At 36.0% G+C, this 24,613-nt stretch overlaps 1 protein-coding gene across 5 annotated transcripts in view; it reads left to right on the top strand.

The window, feature by feature from the left end:
* Window positions 1–579: 579 nt before the first annotated feature.
* The window catches only part of LOC124275700 (transcription factor SOX-13-like), a 262,079-nt gene continuing 238,045 nt past the window's right edge, over window positions 580–24,613 (top strand). For 2 of the 5 annotated variants that reach the window (XM_046711335.1, XM_046711328.1), the window contains exon 1: window positions 580–662. The gene's annotated coding sequence lies outside the window, so the exon portion shown is untranslated. Of the gene's footprint in view, window positions 663–904; window positions 927–1,971; window positions 2,209–24,613 lie in introns of those variants that run through there. The other 3 variants (XM_046711334.1, XM_046711333.1, XM_046711329.1) reach the window with 3 other exon arrangements.

The following is a 24,613-nucleotide window of genomic DNA, read 5'->3' as shown; positions in this document are numbered from 1 at the left end:
AACTGAAAAATGGAGATGCATGTTAAGAATTCTTTCATTTCGCAATGTATTTTTCAATTACGGTGTTTTTCTCAATAAAAGGTATCTTGGAACGTGTATTGAGACTATATGACATAAAATCCTATGTAACAAAATAATGTATGTATTTTCTCATTGTCAACCGAGGTTTTGTTAAGTATGCATGCAAATTATAATTTGCACTTGTAGTTGTAATTATAATTAATTAAATTAATAGCATTTTATACATGAGTTAGTTTTGTTTGATTTGAGTTAGTGTTTTGTTAGTAATAACAGTACTAGTTTTAATAACTGGGATTATGTTGATTACTCGGAATACGAGTTAATATTTTCATGCGACTCACAGTACCAGAACCTGAAACGGAGCCCCATAGAATTCTGCCATGCAGTTTCACTCAACTCAGTCCCTTTTTTTGCACGACATGTCAGTAGCTTGACAGTAAATCATGCCAGTTTAATTAACGTTTGTCTGGGTCTCCATTTGCAACGCGTACGAACAGTACCAGAACCGGAAATGGAATTGAAAGTAGAACCGGAAGTGACAATACCGTCACTCAAAACATGGCGGCGTGAATTGACGTGAAGACGTGTCTCGAACATTTTCGACAGTTATCTCAACTTCAACACCAGTTACAGACATGAAAGTAAGTAGCGCGGTTATATAACGAATGAAGGGTTTGTTTTATGCACAGCTGGGCGGTTGTCATTGTTGAACAACTTAGATAAGACGACATGACTCGGTTAGCAAGCTAGATATAGCTGGCGTGGGTCGGCCCAACGCGATTCATGGCTATTGTTTGCCATTGTACCCCTATCGATTAGGTCCACACTGCTGACGTCCGACAGCAAAACTTCAACATTTTATAACATGATGTGGCATAATATCAGATCTACCTCCGCCATAATTGGTAAGATTTAGTTTTCAATCAACTTCATCGATTTTTACCTCGACTCTTATCAGCCTACCCCATTGTTATACGGCGATATCTTGACGGTGTCTCCTATCAATGTTAGTCTTCTTTTTGTATTGTTTGTTCGTCTTTATTATTTTGACAGTCGGTCCACCCCGTGCATACCACGGTTACTGCTCAAGATCTAGCGACGCACCGTGTGCTGTTAAAGAAAGTAGAAATGATTTTTCTAAGTGTTTGTTGAACATGGGGGCTCTCGGTACGTGCGCACAGGACTTTTGTTTTACACTGGGTTACGCCTAAAGGGTCCAATGTTTATTTTTCTGATATCTATTACTGATAAAGGGAATTGTTAACATATGGCAATACTGGATAATGAATTGATTTTGTTGTGATTGGCCCCAGTGGCAGGCAAATACAAGCTCTTTTCCCAGCTACTCAGGATTCAGACTTTGTGTGCTCTATTATCTGGGTAGACAAAGTGTACCTCAATATTTGGTCACTATGTGTTCATACTACTGTACCCAGTGTGTGATGTGCTGGCATTGTGGGCTATTCTTCACTGGAACCCATAGACAGTGTTAAGTTTGCCCTGCAAGTTTTCCATCTTATTTGGAGGACAATTCCCCGGCTTATAGAAAACTCGGGTCAGACCATTATTTCAAACAAAAGGCACCACACCCCCTTTTTGAATGGTGACAGGGTGTTGAACGCATCAGAGCTTATATTCATACACAAAGATAGGCACATTGTGTATCACTTATATATGCAAGTCACCCTATGCAGAACCAAGTTTTAAGCTTTCTCAGGAAAAGGCCAGGAGAGAGTGTCACACCTTGTCTTACACACGCACGTGTAGCTAATGTTGGATTTTACACTACAAGGCAAGTATGACACACAGCTAGACCAACACTTTGTAACTATATATAGATACTAACCATAGGTTGTGTCGTGTGGCTCTGTGTAGCCATGTATTTTACATGTTCATGGTTGGTGGTTATAAACGAAGGAGTATGAAGGTGGATGATAGGCAGGTGAAGCTTTGAAACATGCTATTGTCGTATGACATACTTTTGTATGCTCTCCCATAGTACAAATACTCCTATAACTTGGTGGTGTGCGAGGAAAACTGTTTTTATAGCTGTTGTGACAGATGTGTTTGTATTTTGAGGACGTGATATATAATTTTGATATGGATGAATTAGTAGGTTTCGATACTTCAGATGACAAACAGATGCTGAAATGAAAGTTTGACACAAAATGTGTGAGAGATTATTAGGTAAGTAAATCCCTGTTTGAGAAAATCACCATTCAAAGTCTATGAATATCTATTTTAAGATATTGTGTTTAAGCATTGATTATGATAGGTATATTTTGCTTTTGAAGGAATAGTCCAAATGATTGTGTTTAAAATGTTAAAAATCTTATTCAGTATACATGCTGTTTGATACCTTGCTCCAATTGATAAATGCTGTGTTTTTTTATGTAGCATAATCAGTCACAGATTTAAGGATTGATTAAACATATAAAAAACAATTGGTATCAACTAGCATTTTGTGAGTATCATTTTAATTGACAAACAGTTGATTGTTAAAAAAGTATTAGGTGTGAGATCATTTTTTTGATTACGATCAACCTTCCAGACTTATAACTTTGATGATAAAATCCAGCCACTGGTTCACAAGTCATGGACTAGTTACAGACGTACAGATAGACTGTATGTCTGCATAAATTACACAAATATTTATGTGAAAACTCAATTCCTATTAAGTCTATTGCGTACAAGTATGCTTGAATTTTTGTAAATATTCAATAAGTTTGATCTTACATGCGTACACACAAAAATGTCAAATCTAAGCTTGCGTACTGGTGAATTAGTTCCTTTCACCAAACCTACTAGAATTTAGCATACGATGGTCGTTACTGAGGATAGATAAAATAACTGAAGTATATTGAGAGGTTCTATTTCAGCAGATAACTTGGCAACTTGCAGTCTTTCTTATCGTTTCTCATATTACAGATCAAGTATAAATAACAAACATGTAAACCAACATTTAAACTTTATTATGCATGTATTTTTACAATTGGAAAATGGCAAAATACCCAATTGAGTTTGAGTGAGGTGGGTACAATTTATTTGGTTACTCAAAGGAAAATTAAGATATCCAATTGATATGACCACAAGTGAGTACATAACTCAATGACCCAAAAAGTTATCTGTAGCTCTGCGAGTAGTAGATTGAATGTCATGGTGCTTAATGTTTATGCAAAAGTTCATCCCATGTATCAAATACTTAAACGTAAGTTTTACAATTTTTCGGATCATGGTCAAATAAATACATGCTGGAGTAATTTCTATAAATATTTGAAAAGTTTAGTAGCTGATCGTAAACAAAGTTTATTTTTGTTGATAAAATTAAAAAAGATAGATGATGAAGCATTGACAGTTTCTTCACAAGAGGTCAACTTAAGCAAGGGACCATATTAACCTACATGCTCTGTGGGTAGATATGTTCATCACAAAATAATTATCTATTTGTTTGCAATTTAGAACCATGTTTTTAAATATATATAAATGTACTAAATAGTTGATTAATTTTTATTGCTTGTGTATTTAAAGGAGAATGAAAGATTAATTTTTTTGAATGAGAACTAACCTAGAAGGACATCTTCTTTAATATACAATGCTGCTAGCCCTTGGGATATCACTAACATTATGGGGAATGGTTCATGTAGGTAGGCAAGTACAAAATACAATCATGAAGTAAATCCTTTAGCTAAAAAGCTTACATTTCTACACCTCAAAGACAAAATCTCAAATAGTATTATTGATGTGATTTTATGCAACTTCATTCAGTCTATATGCTTAGCATATTCAAGCAATATCACGGCGGTAGACACCAGAAATGGGTTCACATGGTGTACCCATGTGAGGAATCGAACTCAGACCTTTGGTGTGATGAGCAACCACTAGGCTACTGCACCACCCTTGTGAATGGGAAGAGTGTGAATGTATTTGTTTGATTGTGTGTGGCAACTCAAGTGCAGTATGTTGACACATAATTGAACAATATTCAGGATATACTCAGTACTAAAATTAAGGTCCTTGTCTTGCCCTTTCTCTTTTTTTCTCTGTAAAGATATTACATAGTCAAGATATGTATGTATTATACAGGACATGAATTGGAAAAATAAATAAAATAAAAAATAAAAATCCTTAAAAAATATAATAAAAGTTTATATGTCTTGACCTTAATATAAAAAAGAAAACAGAAGTAAAAGAAATATGAAAAATAATAACAATAGTAAAAGACCAGGGGCTTCCTATATCACAAACCTACAGCCGCCAGTCTCAAGGACTCGATTCCCCACATGGGTACAATGTGTGAAGTCCATTTATGGTGATTTCCGTGATATTGCTGGAATATTGCTGAAAGGGGTGTAAAACCAAACTCACTCACTCAAGGAGTCAATGGACTATCCTTAATGTCCATGTCTATAAAATACCATTGTTTATTGTCGAGACGACATAGGGTGGGTCGCTTAATGTCGTGATGGGCTGGGCATGTTTGTGTGTAGTAAGTAGGAAAGGGTAATTGTGTGAAGTACTCATGATCAGCATGATTGCGAAACAGTACTATCACTTTTTTTAAATCTGCACGTTGTTCACAACGCAGAAATGTGCATACAGTATGCACTTACATACAGAATTGACATACAAATATATACTGCATTCCAAGGGACACACTGTAATACTCACTGTATGGAAGTCTGGACAAGAAGTATATATGTCTTTTAATGATAGTATCAAATCTTAACCAGTACACTAAACCATTTTATTATTTTATATGACATTAAGTTATAAAATTAATTATTTGGTATTGCAAGGGATATACTGTGATATTTGATGTATCAAAATCCTGAATAGAAATATAGAGGTCTTGTAATTAAGGTATCAAATCTTACACTGTACACAACACCATTTTAATATTTTACAGGACATTAAATTTTTAAATATTATTGGGCAGTACTGGTATAATGACCATGACAGATTAACTATAGTTCCATGAAACAATCCTGTATAATAACCTTGACAGATGAATTATAGTTCCATGAAACAATCCTGTATAATGACCATGACATATTAACGATAGTTCCATGAAACAATCCTGTATAATAACCATGACAGATTAACTATAGTTCCATGAAACAATCCTGTATAATAACCATGACAGATTAACTATAGTTCGATGAAACAATCCTGTATAATAACCATGACAGATTAACTATAGTTCCATGTTCATGACAGATTAAATAGCTCCATGAAACAGTCCTGTATAATGACCGTGACAGATTAACTATAGCTCCATGAAACAATCCTATATAATAACCATGACAGATTAACTATAGTTCCATGAAACAATCTGGTATAATGACTGTGACAGATTAACTATAGTTTCATGAACATACTTGGACATACTGGGATATTTAATGTCCCAAAATCTTGACAAGAAATATAGAGGTCTTTTAATTTAAGTATCAGATCTTACACAGTACACCAAACCATTGTATTACTTTACTTGACATTAACATAATGAAATTGATTATTGAGTATCCTGGGTCTCTTGGATTGTAGGTCATGGTAAACGAAGATTGATAAACACCAGCTGTCATGCATGTAAGTGTTAACACCAATTGTGAAAATCTATCTTAATGATCATGATTAATTTTGAAATAAGTCCAAGGTTAAAGAAGAGGTGTATCAAGTGAGGACAAGAGTTGCAAGGGATTTTTCCAGGCCCATTTATCGGCAGATATTTAGTCCCATATCTTCACCAAATATCTGCTAATATTCCTGAAATTGGGATTATATATTTCCTGAGTCATGTTGTAGATTATTAACTAATGTTAGAGATCTGTAATAGTGACTTGTATTTCACTGACTAACATACAAAATATTTATGTTTTACCAAAATTTTCTATCAAAAGCATTTAGATTTGAATCCTGGATAAATTCCTGGTTAAATTAAAGTCCCCAGCATTGTATTACTTGTTGTTAGATGCGATATTGTTGTCACATTTAGTGGTTGTTATATGTCTCTGTACTCAGATGCTCATGCTGTTGACCACTGGTTTGATTGCCAAGCCGTTATATGATAGAGTTGGAATATCACTGACATAAAACAACAAGTGACCAGAAGCCTGACACATGATAGGAATATAAACAAATAATTTAAAAGAAAAATGTTATATTTAATATTATAATTTTCCTCTACACATATCAATATCATATATGATTATCAATATTGATCATTGCTGTTCGATTTTTTCCAAGAATGTATTTTTAAAAACAGATTAGATTGGTGAGAGACTGGATAATTTATGACAAACTGTCATTTATTTTCATAATAATTGTACTGTGTATTTTATCTTAAAGATATTTATTTGTTTGTTAATTTTGCCTGTTTGTTGTTAAACAACCCATTCGGCAACATCTGAGCTGTGTGACTCAAGTATGTTATGTATATTTCAACTTTTGCTTTCTTTACAAAGTGGGTTTGTACATGCACTAAATGCACGAGTATAACTATATTATAATCTATCTCTTTCTTCGATACGCACCAGAAGCTTAATAGGTGTTATGTAATTCACCCATCAGTTACACTCATTCTCCATACATAAATTCCACCTATAAAAATGTAACAAAAAATGTTGCGACTTTGTGAAAATATTTATCTCATCATCTCTAAGAGGTGATTAAATTTTTCTCATCGAATGTGGGAAACTTAAAGTACCAGCAAAATGAAATGATGTGAAATTTATCATGGACGTGGATGTTCTCCGTTCTCAGTGCTGTCTGAGTTAGTTTTCTGTACGAGTGAGCTTGTAGATGTTACTGTAGGTAATGGCGTTATGTTTCTGGTTCAGAGCATTAATAATTCATGAACTGCGATATGTACACAATATGTTACTTATATTCTTTCTTCAATTATTTGTTTTGAATCTGCATGACAATGGGCGCATACGTCAGACTTCCCTGAATATTTTGGACAACTTCGCCCTCCATGTTGTAAGATGTTGTCATGTTTACTACACATTATGAAAGACAGGATCAATCATAGGAATGAATTAGCATAAATATAAAAAGCATTTTTTATTCATATGTCTATAGTTAATCGGTCACGGCCATAATAACAGATTGTTTCATGGAGCTATAGTTAATCTGTCCCGGTCATTATACCCGATCGTTTCATGTGACTATAGTTAATCTGTCACGGTCATTATACCGGATTGTTTCATTGAACTATAGTTAATCTGTCACAGTCATTATACAGGATTGTTTCATGGAACTATAGTTAATCTGTCATGGTCATTATACAGGATTGTTTCATGGAACTATAGTTAATCTGTCACGGTCATTCTACCAGATTTATTCATTGAACTATAGATAATCTGTCACGGTCATTATACAGGATTGTTTCATGTGACTTTAGTTAATGTGTCACGGTCATTATGCCAGATTGTTTCATGGAACTATAGTTAATCTGTCCCGGTCATTATACCCGATTGTTTCATGTGACTATAGTTAATCTGTCACGGTCATTATACCGGATTGTTTCATTGAACTATAGTTAATCTGTCACAGTCATTATACAGGATTGTTTCATGGAACTATAGTTAATCTGTCATGGTCATTATACAGGATTGTTTCATGGAACTATAGTTAATCTGTCACGGTCATTCTACCAGATTTATTCATTGAACTATAGATAATCTGTCACGGTCATTATACAGGATTGTTTCATGTGACTTTAGTTAATGTGTCACGGTCATTATGCCAGATTGTTTCATGGAACTATAGTTAATCTGTCATGGTTATTATAAAGGATTGTTTCATGGAACTATAGTTAATGTGTCACGGTCATTATACCCGATTTTTCATGTGACCATAGTTAATGTGTCACGGTCATTATACAGGATTGTTTCATGGAGCTATAGTTAATCTGTCCCGGTTATTATACAGGATTGTTTCATTGAACTATAGTTAATCTGTCCCGGTCATTATACCAGATTGTTTCATGGAACTATAGTTCATGTGTCACGGTCATTATACAGGATTGTTTCATGTGACTATAGTTAATCTGTCATATTCATTATACCAGATTGTTTCATGGAACTATAGTTAATCTGTCATATTCATTATACCGGATTGTTTCATGGATCTATAGTTAATCTGTCATGGTCATTATACAGGATTGTTTCATGGAACTATAGTTAATCTGTCACGGTCATTATACAGGATTGTTTCATGTGACTATAGTTAATGTGTCCGGTCATTATACAGGATTGTTTCATGGAACTATAGTTAATCTGTCACGGTTATTATACAGGATTGTTTCATGGAACTATAGTTAATCTGTCACGGTCATTATACAGGATTGTTTCATGGAACTATAGTTAATCTGTCCTGGTTATTATACAGGATTGTTTCATGGAACTATAGTTAATCTGTCACGGTCATTATACCAGATTGTTTCATGGAACTATAGTTAATGTGTCATGGTCATTATACCAGATTGTTTCATGGAACTATAGTTAATCTGTCATGGTCATTATACCAGATTGTTTCATGTGACTATAGTTAATCTGTCACGGTCATTATACCAGATTGTTTCATGTGACTATAGTTAATCTGTCACGGTCATTATGCCAGATTGTTTCATGGAACTATAGTTAATCTGTCACGGTCATTATACAGGATTGTTTCATGGAACTATAGTTAATCTGTCATGGTCATTATATAGGATTGTTTCATGGAACTATAGTTAATCTGTCACGGTCATTATACAGGATTGTTTCATGGAACTATAGTTAATCTGTCATGGTCATTATACCAGATTGTTTCATGGACTATAGTTAATCTGTCACGGTCATTATACCAGATTGTTTCATGGAACTATAGTTAATCTGTCACGGTCATTATATAGGATTGTTTCATGGAACTATAGTTAATCTGCCGTCATTATTATAAATGGGCCTGGAAAAATCCCTTGCAACTCTTGTCCTCACTTGATACGGTCTCTTCTTTAACCTTGGACTTAGTTTCAAAATTAATCATGATCATTAAGATAGATTTTCACAATTGGTGTTAACACTTACATGCATGACAGCTGGTGTTTATCAATCTTCACGGTCACCATGACCTACAATGGAAAGAGACCCAGGATACTCAATAATCATTTCATTATGTTAATGTCAAGTCAAGTAATACAAATGGTTTGGTGTACTATAGTAAGATCTGTGATACTTAAATTACTATAAAGACCTCTATTATTTCTTGTCAAGATTTTGATACATTAAATATCCCAGTATTGTACAAGATTGTTTCATGTAACTATAGTTAATCTGTCACGGTCATTATACAAGATTGTTTCATGGAACTATAGTTAATCTGTCATGGTTATTATATAGGATTGTTTCATGGAACTATAGTTAATCTGTCACGGTCATTATACAGGATTGTTTCATGGAGCTATAGTTAATCTGTCCAGTATAGTTAATATGACCAAAAAGATTAGCCATGGTTCTGAAGAAAAAAACTTGGGTGTTCTTTAACTTTATTTGAGTATATATTATTTGATCCAACATTTCATGTTGCTGTAATATCAAGTCAGCTTGCTTTGTTATCTTTTGTTATCATGGTGGAAATTGTTTGTTTGAAGACGCGTCATGCAGTACAACCTATTGTAGTTGCCATGTTAACCTCACCTCGTCATGAACACCTAGATAGATTCAACCCTCCATTGTTGTACGAGCTTTCATATTATTAGTGAAGCTAGATCAATAATCTATTGTACCAATAAACTGATTGATTGTACACCCCAAACCATGAGCCCTTTATATGTCCACTGCTTTCTCTCTTATGTTGTAAGAATAATATGATGAAATTTGAGCCAACTGCTTTGAAAAGCAGTCCGGTTTAGCACTATCTCAAAGCACCAGTGATTGTTAGTTAGTATTGTATTGAACAATGGATAAGCGTGGCAAAGAATTGTATCGGTGAAGTTGCGAGAGATAAGCCCTGTTAGTGAGATATGTTCATAATACCATATCGTGCTGGCTGCCCGCATGGAGGCTCGACATTTTAGTCCTTCAGGTAACAATGATACGTGTGATAAGATCACAACACAATTACTGTGTTCATTTACCTGTGATATACAATGTAATTAGTCTTTAGAATAGTGTTTGTTTCTTATGACTCTACGGACCACATGCTCGTGTTGAAATTGACCCACTAGGGGATGATTTATTCCACTGTGTAGGCAGTGCTTGATGATTGGGAATATGTCTGCAGGGAAATAGTGTCGATGGTGTTTGTTTGTTGAATAAGCATGCTTTATTAAGATTTATGTAGGGCCTGAAGGTAATGACTATACATAGTAATTTAATAATGAAGTTTATTACTTTAGCTTCATTTGCTGTGTGTAATGGAGCAGAATAAATATTTTTTATCATCCAGTGGCAACCTATGTTTGTATTATTTGTAACATATGAATGTTATTTTGTGTCATACTTGGATTGAGATTAGAACTGATTCCTGGCAAAGTCTGAGAGTTGTTCGATCTGAAGATAGGGATCTAATGTAATGCTTGGGGTCTTGGAAAGTCTAGCGGTTAAAGCGTTCATTTGTCACACCAAAAACCCGGGTTCGATTCCCCATATGGGTACAATGTGTGAAGCCGTTTTCTGGTATTCCCCCACTGTGATGTTGCTGGAATATTGCTTAAGGTGGCGTAAAACTAAACTCACTCACTTGTGTCATTGTACCCTGATAGAATGTATCGATGGTCATAATACCAATCATTGGATTATCTAGTCCAGATTTTGTAATTTACAGCCTGTCATTTAGCTTTCATATTGCAGAGTATGGTATTAAACAACATGAAGAGCAGATCTTTTAGGGAGACATTAAGTGTTGTTCTATGTTGTTCTATAGTACAGTTAAATAAATCAAGCCGATTATATTTTTTGTGATATAAAAGTTTGTTTGTTTTTGTTTACTTTTTATCAGCATCAAATAAAAAATATCTCATTTTATAATTTTGGGTTTTCAGTGAAATGTTTGGATGGGACTAGTTCTGTTTTTGTATTAATACAAGCACATTTCTGGTTTATTATATATTTGACCATCTCAATCACTTCCAGGTAACCAGATTTGTATAACAACATCTTTGCTAATCCACATTTGCTCAAGAAGACAGTAGTAAGATAATTATCTTTGTGATCAATTACTGCTTTTTGTTTGGCCTACACCTTTAGGTGTTTGATTGTGTTGGGAGACAAATGTTATATTTGGGGTGTGTGTGTGGAGTTACCTCTGATTACTCTCCCAACTCAAACAGAGACAGTCCTGTACAAGTTCATGTCATAATTGCTCCTTGTCATGGCTTTCCCTTTGTTTGGCCGACACAGATACTATCACTGTCCTACACACTACCATCTTATATCAGAGGAATATGCACTTGGACTTGTGCGTGCAGCGTTACACTGCTGTTTGTCATGTGTGCATGTCTAGTGGAATCTTTGTTGTAATGCAAGGTAGATATGTATATGAAGTGTTTGCAATTGTGCTGGAGAGTAAATGGTGTCCTCATAATGGTCTTGTAATGGTGTCCTCATAATGGTCTTGTAATGGTGTCCTATGGTGTCCTCATAATGGTTTCTATGGTGTCCTCATAATGGTGTCCTATGGTGTCCTCATAATGGTTTCTATGGTGTCCTCATAATGGTGTCCTATGGTGTCCTCAAATAGTGTCCTATGGTGTCCTCATAATGGTGCCCTATGGTGTCGAATGGTGTCCTCATAATGGTTTCCTATGGTGTCCTATCATGTCATAATGGTTTCTATGGTGTTTCTATGGTGTCCTCATAATGGTGTCCTCATAATGGTTTCTATGGTGTCCTCATAATGGTTTCTATGGTGTCATAATGGTGTCCTCATAATGGTGTCATAATGGTGTCCTATGGTGTCCTGATAATGGTGTCCTATGGTGTCCTGATGATGGTGTAATGACACTACAGCAATCAGGAATCTGGGACTCCTGACAACATTGATACGTCTGGGAGGAAGGTGATGCATGGACATCTACATATAATGCTGATAAAATGAATGTTAATCCTACCGATAACATGTGATGATGTAATCAATGCATACATTTGATGCACATGCATGAATGCATCTTACATATAATGCAACGCTATGTTATAAAATGCATGTTAATGCACATGTTATACAAATAATGCATGTGTTACATAAATGAACCCCCTCCCATTGCATAATACATTTAATGCATGTCCAATACAATGCATGTTACATCCTACTTATGATGCACATGTTACACAATGAATGCTACATCTTACATATAATGTGCATGTTATACAATGAATGCTACATCTTACATATAATGCACATGTTACACAATGAATGCTACATCTTACATATAATGTGCATGTAATACAATGCATGTTACATCCTACTTAATGCACATGTTATACAATGAATGTTACATCTTACATATAATGCATGTTACACATGTTACACCTTACATATAATGAATGTTACACAATGAATGTTACATACATATAATGCACATGTTACACAATGAATGTTACATCTTACATATAATGCACATGTTATACAATGAATGCTACATCTTACATATAATGCACATGTTACACAATGAATGTTACATCTTACAAATTTAATGCACATGTAATACAATGCATGTTACATCTTACATATAATGCACATGTTACACAATGAATGTTACATCTTAATTAATGCACATGTTACACAATGAATGTTACACCTTACATATAATGCACACAATGAATGTTACACCTTACAAATAATGCACATGTTATACAATGAATGCTACATCTTACATATAATGCACATGTTACACAATGAATGCTACATCTTACATATAATGCACATGTTACACAATGAATGCTACATCTTACATATAATGCACATGTTACACAATGAATGCTACATCTTACATATAATGCACATGTTATACAATGAATGCTACATCTTACAATGTGCATGCACATGTTACATACAATGCATGTTACATCTTACATTTAATGCACATGTTACTCATTTAATGCACATGTTACATTACGTTAATACATATAATGAATGTTACATCTTACATATAATGTGCATGTAATACAATGCATGTTACATCTTACATTTAACACGCTACTCATTGCATTGCATGTTAATCATTACATATAATGTGCATGTAATACATGCATGTTACATCTTACATTTAACACGTTACTCATTGCATGTTACATCTTAAATGAAATGTTACATGCATGTTACATCTTACATATAAGTATGTTACCATTGCATGTTACATCTTACATGAAATATGATGCATCCATGTTGCATCTTACATATGATGCATATGTTATACAATGCATGTGGCATATGATGCACATTGCTTACATCTTACATATGATATGTTATACAATGCATGTGGCATATGATGCACGCCTTACATCTTACATATGATGCATATGTTATATATGCATGTGGCATATGATGCATGCTACATCTTACATATGGTGTATATGCTATATGTTGCAGTTGGAACATACATAATGCAATGCATACAGAACATCATGCATTTGTGATAGGATGCATATATGATAAAATGCATGTGCAATGTGATGCACTGCATGTGACACATGATGCACATGAGGCCAGAATGAAAGCCTATATGGCATACAAAAATGGTTTATATGTTCAGTAAACCACATAAAACTCAGATTCAAATAACTGCATGTCTGCCCAGGATTACATTTGACTGACTTTGACAACTTTTGATATTAAAATAACCAAGACTGACTGACTGAGTTTACTTTTACGCCGCTTTTAGCAATATTCCAGCAATATCACGGCGGGGGACACCAGAAATGGGCTTAACACATTGTGCCCATGTGGGGAATCAAACCCGGGTCTTCGGCGTGACGAGACAACGCTTTAACCACTAGGCTACCCCACTGCCCCCAAATAACCAAGAAATACATATAAGTTTAATTATCTATCATAAATGACTTTTAGTCTCACTGAGTCAGGAACATCAGCATATATTTATTTGCTTCAGACCCGTTACAAAATGCCGGATAGATTTGTAGACTATTTCTAAAACAGTATAGTTTTAATGTTGGTCATATTGAGCCCACCTGCACAAATATCTGTTTAATTGATTTGTATCTATTGATAATAGCTGCAATGGTTTCCAGTCCCAGTTCAAAATGTTCGAGTATAATAACTTCAAAATATTCAGTAACAGTTTTTGACATTTTTGAAATGCAATGATAACATTTGATTGTATTATGAACACTGTCAGAGCTTTAAAGGAATGTTGTATCACAAACAGTGGGCCATTGTTTCACTCAAGAGATGATCATGGCGAAGTTTATAAACTTTCTAAACACACTCTTCAGTAGGAGATAAGGGCTTGATTCTCGAAGGTCGAAACAAAGACGAGGTGATTTGAAGTTCCACTCCCGAAACAATAGCATGCACAAGCAGGTCATGTCTCGGACAGACAACAAGAAAACTCGATAAAGCTCTATTGATTACTGATCTGATAGCTTAAAGCAACACTGTCCGTTATTTTTCAAGTATATTGGATGATGTTTATTTTTTTTGCTGTAACCTTGAAAAAGTTCATTTGAAAAATTTGATACATTTTGTTGTTCGTTTAGATGTTAGTATGATGTTGCCATCGAGGCTGCATTGAACTTAGGGTCTCATTATATGCAGCAGAGTTGTGTCCCTTGATCATACCAGGATCAGGGAACATTGGCTTAAGCCCCAGATTTCCTCTGATTGTCATCCAGGTTGGTGTGTCGCCACAAACCCTCAATAATGTTTCACTAAAAGTGGTATGTGTTTTTGGTGTTTTTTTAACGTCACACTCAGTAATATTTCAGTAAATATGGTGGTGGTCTGTAAATAATTGAGTCTGGAACTGACAATCCAGTGATTAATATCATGAACACTGATCCACGCAATTGGGATATGTTGACATGTGTCAGTGAGTTTGACTGCACAATCTCGTGAGTCACTTCTTGCGATAAGATTTGTTGCTGAATATCAATTCTAACCCTGATGTTCATGGGTCCGATGATGATGATGATGATGATGATGATGATGATGATGATTCCCACAGCACACAACAAGGATACCTATGCGCTACATCCCGATATCAAATTTTCAAGATTAGACTCATAGTGACAAAAACCATTATTTACCAAAGCCTGTTTGTTTCCCCTCGCCACCATCTTTGACGATTCTTTTGCCATTTCGGGATGCTATGACTGCCTGTTTTGTACTCTCAGCGACCGTTCTCGGGCGATTTTGTAGCTGATACGCGAGTTTTGTTTCCATTTCAAATTATTAGTTTTCCATTACAGATGCGTTTGTTTCGGTTTTAGAGGAAATTGTTGCAGTTTTGGAAGTTTATTTTCCTATTTTGGTGATTTTTGTTCTGTTTTGGTGTATATGAGTTTTGAGGATTTGTTCACCGTTTGTATGGTAGGCCTGCTAGTGCATCATGATAAACAACAACATGGTTCTTGATAATTTATTAAGTAGAGGAGGAAAACTGACATCACCAACATGTGATGTGTGCTTGAATGAGTAAATGAGTGTTGTTTATAAGCAGAATTAAGTCAATATTACAGTAATTATTTTGTCGGGGTGCACCAGAAATGGGAATCAAACACATGCATTTTGCATGACAAGTGGACGCTTTGACCACTGGACTACCCTGATATAAGCTTGGAGCCGATAACTGTGCCTTTAAAATGTACATGGTTGTTATATCGGGGAGAGCTGGTTAATGTGGGAGGGGACCAGGGATCGGTAAAGTCTTTTGTTTCTTGTATCCATTGTGTTCCGCCATGTTCGTCAGTTATTGTCATGGGTGACAAGGGCATGCCATGCTCGTCATGTGTTTCTGCAGGAAGTTACTTGAGTTTTTTGTGAAGCTGGAGTTGCGTTGTTCAACCATGTTTATATGATCTGTTTGATTGGCATTTAGAAGTTGGTGACTAATGAGAAAGTAAGAAAGTTTATGGATAACAACTTCTTTATTATATATGATGATAGAATAAAGAAGTTGTTATCCATAAACTTTCTTACTTTCTCACATGTTTATATGATTGTATACAATTCTTGATATCACTACTAGATGTACTGAAGTGTGTAAAAAGTTAGTCACAGTGTTCAAGTAATACCATATTTTTACATAAATATTGAAACAAAATCACTGCATCATATTACTGTCATGTTAATTCTCATCCCGCTTCACCCTCCACCTCACCTTCCACCTCACCCTCCACCTTACTGTCTGCCTTATCCTACACTTAGCCCTTATCAAACCCACACCTCACCCTACACTTAGCCTTTATCAAACCCCACCTCACCCTACACTTAGCCCTTATCAAACCCCACCTCACCCTACACTTAGCCCTTGTCAAACCCCACTTCACCCTACACGTAGCCCTAATCAAACCCCACCTCACCCTCTACCTCACCCTACACTTAGCCCTAATCAAACCCCACCTCACCCTACACTTAGCCTTAATCAAACCCCCACCTCACTCTCTACCTCACCCTACACTTAGCCCTTATCAAACCCCACCTCACCCTCTACCTCACCCTACACTGAGCCCTTATCAAACCCCACCTCACCCTACACTTAGCCCTTATCAAACCCCACCTCACCCTACACTTAGCCCTTATCAAACCCCCCTCTATCTCACCCTACACTTAGCCCTTATCAAACCCCACCTCACCCTCCACCTTACACTCAACATCTCTGTCCTAATCAAGCCCACCTCACCTCACCCTACACTTAGCCCCATCAAACAGCACCTTCCCCCCCTCCACCCTCCACCTCACCCACACACCCTACCTCACCCTCACATCCACCTCACCTTCCATCTCAACATCCACTTCACCCTCCAAAACACTAATTGGATAATCTAAACCTTTATTGTGTGTATTAGCAAAATGTAATCTTCAGACTTGATTAATATTAATGTAAAAAGCTAAAGTTATTTGAAAAATCTGATGAATATTATTACTAACATTAGTCACTATGCATAACAATATACAAGTTTAATATCATGTCTGTCTAATGTAGTGATTATGAATATTTAAAGTGGGCCATGTCCAACACGTACATGGTAGTTAAACGATGGGATGATATGTCTGCATACCTGCCACTAATCTATATTGTCTGCAGTTATTCAATACTCCGGTATCCATACTGTCAATTATTAACAAGGACAATAGAGACAGGTTGATTTGATTTTTCATCAAATAATTATTGAAACATATGAGTGAGGCCAATTGGAGCTCGTGGCTCATTTTCTCTATTGCTTGAAGGTATGAAGTTCAAAGTTAAGGAATGTGTAGGTGAGTGTGTTGTAGAGTGAGTGAGTGAGTGAGTGAGTGATTGAGAAAGTGAGAGTGAAAGAATGAGTAAAACCGTGAAAGAGTGAGAGTAAGAAAGTGAGAGTGAAAGAGTGAGAGTGATTCACCTTGTAGGCATAAAACCTCACTCACTCACTCAATCACTCACTCAGTCACTCACTCACTCACTCACTCACTCCTCACTCACTCACTCACTCACTCACTCACTCACTCACTCACTCACTCACTCACTCACTCACTCCTCACTCACTCACTCACTCACTCACCCACTCACTCTGCAACCTTAACTTGTCAATAGGTCAGGGACGGAGATGCTTGTCACAAACACTAATCACTGACTTTCAATGACCCATACATATTATTTTCACAGGGCATTCGCTCATCACGCTGAAGACCCGGGTTCAATTCCCCACATGGGTACAATGTGTGAAGCCCATTTCAGGTGTCCTCTACCATGATATTGCTGGAATATTGCTAAAAGCGGCGTAAAACTTCACTCCTCACTCACTCACTCTTTTCACAGCCTAATTGCCTTGTATACCTTATGGGATCAGTTTCACTGACTTTCTGTATTTCATATCCAGTCAAATTCGTTTTTTTATCATAATTGTGTTCGAGCAACGAAACCACGATTATAGTTTTACCCCTACATGACTGAGGACTTTGGGGTTCTGTTAACATATTCAATGGTATAGAATATATGTCTGTGGCTGAAAATATACAACAGGAACAAGGATAGTGGAAACAAAGGAGAGAAAAGGAAATATAGGATAGCTTATAAAGGGAGGATAGTGAAGATTGGTTATTCCCTGGCTTAGAGGGATTATACATTGTAACAGATGATTATACATTGTAACAGAGGGATTATACATTGTAACAGATGGATTATACATTGTAACAGAGGGATTATACATTGTAACATGAGGATTATACATTGTAACAGATGGGTTATACATTGTAACAGAGGATTATACATTGTAACATGAGGATTATACATTGTAACAGATGGGTTATACATTGTAACAGATGGATTATACATTGTAACAGAGGGATTGTACATTGTAACATGAGGGATTATACATTGTAACAGAGGGATTATACATTGTAACAGAGGGATTGTACATTGTAACATGAGGGATTATACATTGTAACATGAGGATTATACATTGTAACAGATGAGTTATACATTGTAACAGAGGGATTATACATGGTAACATGAGGGATTATACATTGTAACAGAGGGATTATACATTGTAACATGAGGATTATACATTGTAACAGATGGGTTATACATTGTAACAGATGGATTATACATTGTAACATGAGGGATTATACATTGTAACAGAGGGATTGTACATTGTAACATGAGGGCTTTGACATGACTTTAACATGTAGAGTATTATGACATTGTTAGAACAGAAAGTGATGATTCAGCAATTTGTGTTTATTTACCTGTACACCTTGTGTCTTGTCTTAAGTGGTCATTAATATGACACAAGATGTACAGGTAAATAAAGTCACCAGATGGTAGGATTACATGGTTTCAGAATCTGCGCACTCACATTTAAACATTTCTTTCTTCAAGGGATACTTTAACGTTTGAACTTGACCAGTTCTCACGACAGTGGGAGACAAACGCCAGATTTGAACAGCGTAACACAATATCAGGGGCGAGCGACAAGGGACATCTACTTACTGGTACAATGTTTGTTTTGACAGTGTAGATTTGTTAAACTACAACTCTTAACTAATCATACAATTGGTTTCCCTGCGATTCGATGAATCACGACTTCGCTGCGAATGTTGACATTTTGGGAGGGAATCATAATCTAGCTATCTATTGTCAGGGCCGGTTGATGACAATAGTAACTTCTTGTCGGTAAACACAGCATTGTGGCTTGCACCCACTGACAACCGGCTCCTTCACGAGCTTCCACAGTTGGGAGTACACATAGACATGTACCTGCGGTTATTCCGTACTTTGAGCTGGAACTGTGGCTTGAATGGTTGAAAGAGGTGTGAACTTCCCTGTTCATTTGGAAATATATATGGATATATCGTAGAGGTAAAACATACTTTTCTGTTGTTGGAACTGTTGCTTGAATGGTTGAACGAGATGTGAACTTCCCTGTCCATTTGGAAATACATATGGATATATCCTACAGGTAAAACATACTTTTCTGTTGTTGGAACTGTTGTTCGAATGGTTGAACGAGATGTGAACTTCCCCGTCCATTTGGAAATACATATGGATATATCCTAGAGATAAAACGTACTTTTCTGTTGTTGGAACTGTTGTTCGAATGGTTGAACGAGATGTGAACTTCCCCGTCCATTTGGAAATACATATGGATATATCCTAGAGATAAAACATATTTTTCTGTTGTTCGAATGGTTGAACGAGGTGTGAACTTCCCCGTCCATTTGGAAATACATATGGATATATCCTAGAGATAAAACATACTTTTCTGTTGTTGGAACTGTTGCTTGAATGGTTGAACGAGATGTGAACTTCCCCGTCCAGAAATACATATGGTGAACTTTTCTGTTGTTCATTTGTGAAATCCATTTGGAAATACATATGGATATATCCTAGAGATAAAACATACTTTTCTGTTGTTGGAACTGTTGTTCGAATGGTTGAACGAGATGTGAACTTCCCCGTCCATTTGGAAATACATATGGATATATCCTAGAGATAAAACATACTTTTCTGTTGTTCGAATGGTTGAACGAGGTGTGAACTTCCCCGTCCATTTGGAAATACATATGGATATATCCTAGAGATAAAACATACTTTTCTGTTGTTGGAACTGTTGCTTGAATGGTTGAACGAGATGTGAACTTCCCTCCATTTGGTTGAGAACTTATCCTAGAGATAAAACATACTTTTCTGTTGTTCCATGGTTTTGGAACTTCCCCGCCCATGGAAATACATATGGATATATCCTAGAGATAAAACATACTTTTCTGTTGTTGGAACTGTTGCTTGAATGGTTGAACGAGATGTGAACTTCCCTGTCCATTTGGAAATACATATGGATATATCCTAGAGATAAAACATACTTTTCTGTTGTTGGAACTGTTGCTTGAATGGTTGAAAGAGATGTGAACTTCCCTGTTCATTTGGAAATATATATGGATATATCCTAGAGGTAAAACATACTTTTCTGTTGTTGGAACTGTTGCTTGAATGGTTGAACGAGAGATTTGTGAACTTCTACCTGTTGTGGAACCATTTGGAAATGAATCCCATATGGATATATCCTAGAGATAAAACATACTTTTCCGTTGCTGGAACTGTTGCTTGAATGGTTGAACGAGATGTGAACTTCCCAGTCCATTTGGAAATATATATGGATATATCCTACAGATAAAACATACTTTTCTGTTGTTGGAACTGTTGCTTGAATGGTTGAACGAGATGTGAACTTCCCTGTCCATTTGGAAATATATATGGATATATCCTAGAGGTAAAACATACTTTTCTGTTGGAGGGGTTGGAACTGTTGCTTGAATGGTTGAACGAGATGTGAACTTCCCCGTCCATTTGAAAATACATATGGATATATCCTAGAGGGGTTGGAAGTATTGTAGATCTGTGATGAACTAAACAATGGGTTGGAAGTATTGTAGATCTGTGATGAACTAAACATTGGGTTGGAAGTATTGTAGGTCTGTGATGAACTAAACATTGGGTTGGAAGTATTGTAGATATGTAATCACTAAACAATGGATTGGAAATATTTTACGTCTGTAATGAACTAAACAATGGGTTGGAAGTATTGTAGATATGTAATGAACTAAACAATGGGATGGAAGTATTGTAGATCTGTAATGAACTAACCAATGGGTTGGAAGTATTGTGGATCTGTAATGAACTAACCAATGGGTTGGAAGTATTGTGGATCTGTAATGAACTAAACAATGGGTTGGAAGTATTGTGGATCTGTAATGAACTAAACAATGGGTTGGAAGTATTGTAGATATGTAATCACTAAACAATGGGTTGGAAGTATTGTAGATCTGTAATGAACTAAACAATAGGTTGGATGTATTGTAGATCTGTAATGAACTAAACAATGGGTTGGAAGTATTGTAGATATGTACTGAACTAAACAATGGATTGGAAGTATTGTAGATATGTAATGAACTAAACAATGGGTTGGAAGTATTGTAGATCTGTAATGAACTAAACAATGGGTTGGATGTATTGTAGGTCTGTAATGAACTAAACAATGGATTGGAAGTATTGTAGATCTGTAATGAACTAAACAATGGGTTGGAAGTATTGTAGGTCTGTAATGAACTAAACAATGGGTTGGAAGTATTGTAGGTCTGTAAAGAACTAAACAATGGGATGGAAGTATTGTGGATCTGTAATGAACTAAACAATGGATTGGAAGTATTGTAGATCAGTATTGAACTAAACAATAGATTGGAAGTATTGTAGATCTGTAATGGACTAAACAATGGATTGGAAGTATTGTAGATATGTAATGAACTAAACAATGGGTTGGAAGTATTGTAGATCTGTAATGAACTAAACAATGGGTTGGAAGTATTGTAGGTCTGTAATGAACTAAACAATGGGTTGGAAGTATTGTAGGTCTGTAAAGAACTAAACAATGGGATGGAAGTATTGTAGGTCTGTAATGAACTAAACAATGGATTGGAAGTATTGTGGATCTGTAATGAACTAATGAGATTGGAAACAATGGATCTGTAATGAAAACAATGGGTTGGAAGTATTGTGGATCTGTAATGAACTAAACAATGGGTTGGAAGTATTGTGGATCTGTAATGAACTAAACAATGGGTTGGAAGTATTGTAGATCTGTAATGAACTAAACAATGGGTTGGAAGTATTGTGGATCTGTGATGAACTAAACAATGGGTTGGAAGTATTGTAGGTCTGTAATGAACTAAACAATGTGTTGGAAGTATTGTAGATCTGTAATGAACTAAACAATGGATTGGAAGTATTGTAGATATGTAGTGAACTAAACAATGGGTTGGAAATATTGTAGATCTGTAATGAACTAAACAATGGGTTGGAAGTATTGTGGATCTGTAATGAACTAAACAATGGGTTGGAAGTATTGTAGATATGTAATCACTAAACAATGGATTGGAAGTATTGTAGATCTGTAATGAACTGAACAATCGGTTGGAAGTATTGTAGACATATAATCACTACACAATGGATTGGAAGTATTGTAGATCTTTAATGAACTAAACAGTCATGAATGGGTTGCAAGTATTATCAATCTGTAACTAAATGAACTAAAAAGTGGGTTGGAAGTGTTATAGGTCTGTAATTAATCAAACAATGGGTTTAAAGTATTGTAGATCCGTAATTTAATAAGGAGTGGTTTGGAGGTATTGCAAAGCTGTAAATGTAGGTGAAGTAGTGTAGAACTTGGAACAGGATTTCTTCTGAAAAATGGCCGAGGTTCATGTATATGTAGAAATGGTAATAACCGTATAAACTTAACAGTGTTAATATTAGTCAGCAGGCTGCTGTTGTGGGTTTTCCTAATATGAAAGGGTTAATTGCATTATTAGAGTTGCAGAACCTTAGGGACTGAACATGAACATTACGCATCTTCTACACACTGCATTAGCTGCATCGCCAGGGGTTGTGATCTTGGTGCCAGGATTGTTTTTAGACCTGGAATAATGCTGCAAATTGTATAAATCTTCCTCAGGGGAAATATTGCTGAATTGATGGATGCAATCAGATGCATAAACATGGGATGTGTATGTGGTAGAGAAACAGTAATTGGTGATAGGGTATGGTGTTGATATCTGTTACTGTTGGTGACAGAATGTGTAGGTGATATCGGTTTTATCATCATTGATGGCAGAGATGGGTTTGGATATTTGTTTTATCCCTATTTTTTACAGAAAGGGTGCTGATATCAATTTTATCCATGTTGGTAATAGAAAGGTACGGTGATATCTGTTTAATCCCACTGCTTTCAGAAAGGGGTGATGATATCTGTTTAATCCAACTGCTTTCAGAAAGATATCTGTTTAATCCAACTGCTTTCAGAAAGTGGTGATGATATCTGTTTAATCCAACTGCTTTCAGAAATGAGTGGCGATGTCTGTTTAATCCCACTGCTTTCAGAAAGTGGGGTTGATATCTGTTTAATCCCACTGCTTTCAGAAAGTGCTGGTGATATCTGTTTAATCCAACTGCTTTCAGAGAGTGGTGGTGATATCTGTTTGAACCCACTGCTTTCAGAAAGGGGTGGTGATATCTGTTTAATCCAAATGCTTCCAGAAAAGGGTGGTGATATCTGTTTAATCCCACTGCTTTCAGAAAGGGGTGGTGATATCTGTTTAATCCCACTGTTTTCAGAAAGGGGTGGTGATATCTGTTTAATCCCACTGCTTCCAGAAAGGGGTGGTGTTATCTGTTTACTCCAACTGCTTTCAGAAAGTGGTGGCGATATCTGTTTAATCCCACTGCTTCCAGAAAGGGGTGGTGTTATCTGTTTACTCCAACTGCTTTCAGAAAGGGGTGGTGATATCTGTTTAATCCCACTGCTTCCAGAAAGGGGTGGTGATATCTGTTTAATCATACTGCTTTCAGAAAGGGGTGGTGATATCTGTTTCACCAGATCCAGTGGTGGCAACATTTGCTCTACCCTTATTGGTAACAGAAATAGATGGTGACATCTGTTTTATCCCTATTGGTGATAGAAGGAGTAATATCTTTTTTGTGTTCTTTGGTGGCAGAAAGGGTGGTGATATAAATATTATCCCCATTGGTTACAGAAAGGGAGGTGATATCAATATTATCCCCATTGGTTTCAGAAAGGGTGGTGATATCAATATTATCCCCATTGGTTACAGAAAGGGTGATGATATCAATATTATCCCCATTGGTTATAGAGAGGGTGGTGATATCAATATCCCCATTGGTTACAGAAAGGGTGGTGATATCAATATTATCCCCATTGGTTACAGAAAGGGTGGTGATATCAATATTATCCCCATTGGTTTCAGAAAGGGTGGTGATATCAATATTATCCCTATTGGTTACAGAAAGGGTGGTGATATCTATCTTATCTTCATTTGTTACAGAAAGGGTTGTAATATCTGTGTTATCCCCATTGGTTACAGAAAGGGTGGTGATATCTAT

Source organism: Haliotis rubra, unplaced genomic scaffold (genome assembly GCF_003918875.1).
Source record: "Haliotis rubra isolate DU_JTF1 unplaced genomic scaffold, ASM391887v1 Scf201, whole genome shotgun sequence".
NCBI lineage: Eukaryota > Metazoa > Mollusca > Gastropoda > Lepetellida > Haliotidae > Haliotis > Haliotis rubra.
Note: the sequence above shows the minus strand (reverse complement) of the source record. Positions and strands in the feature narration are given on the sequence as shown.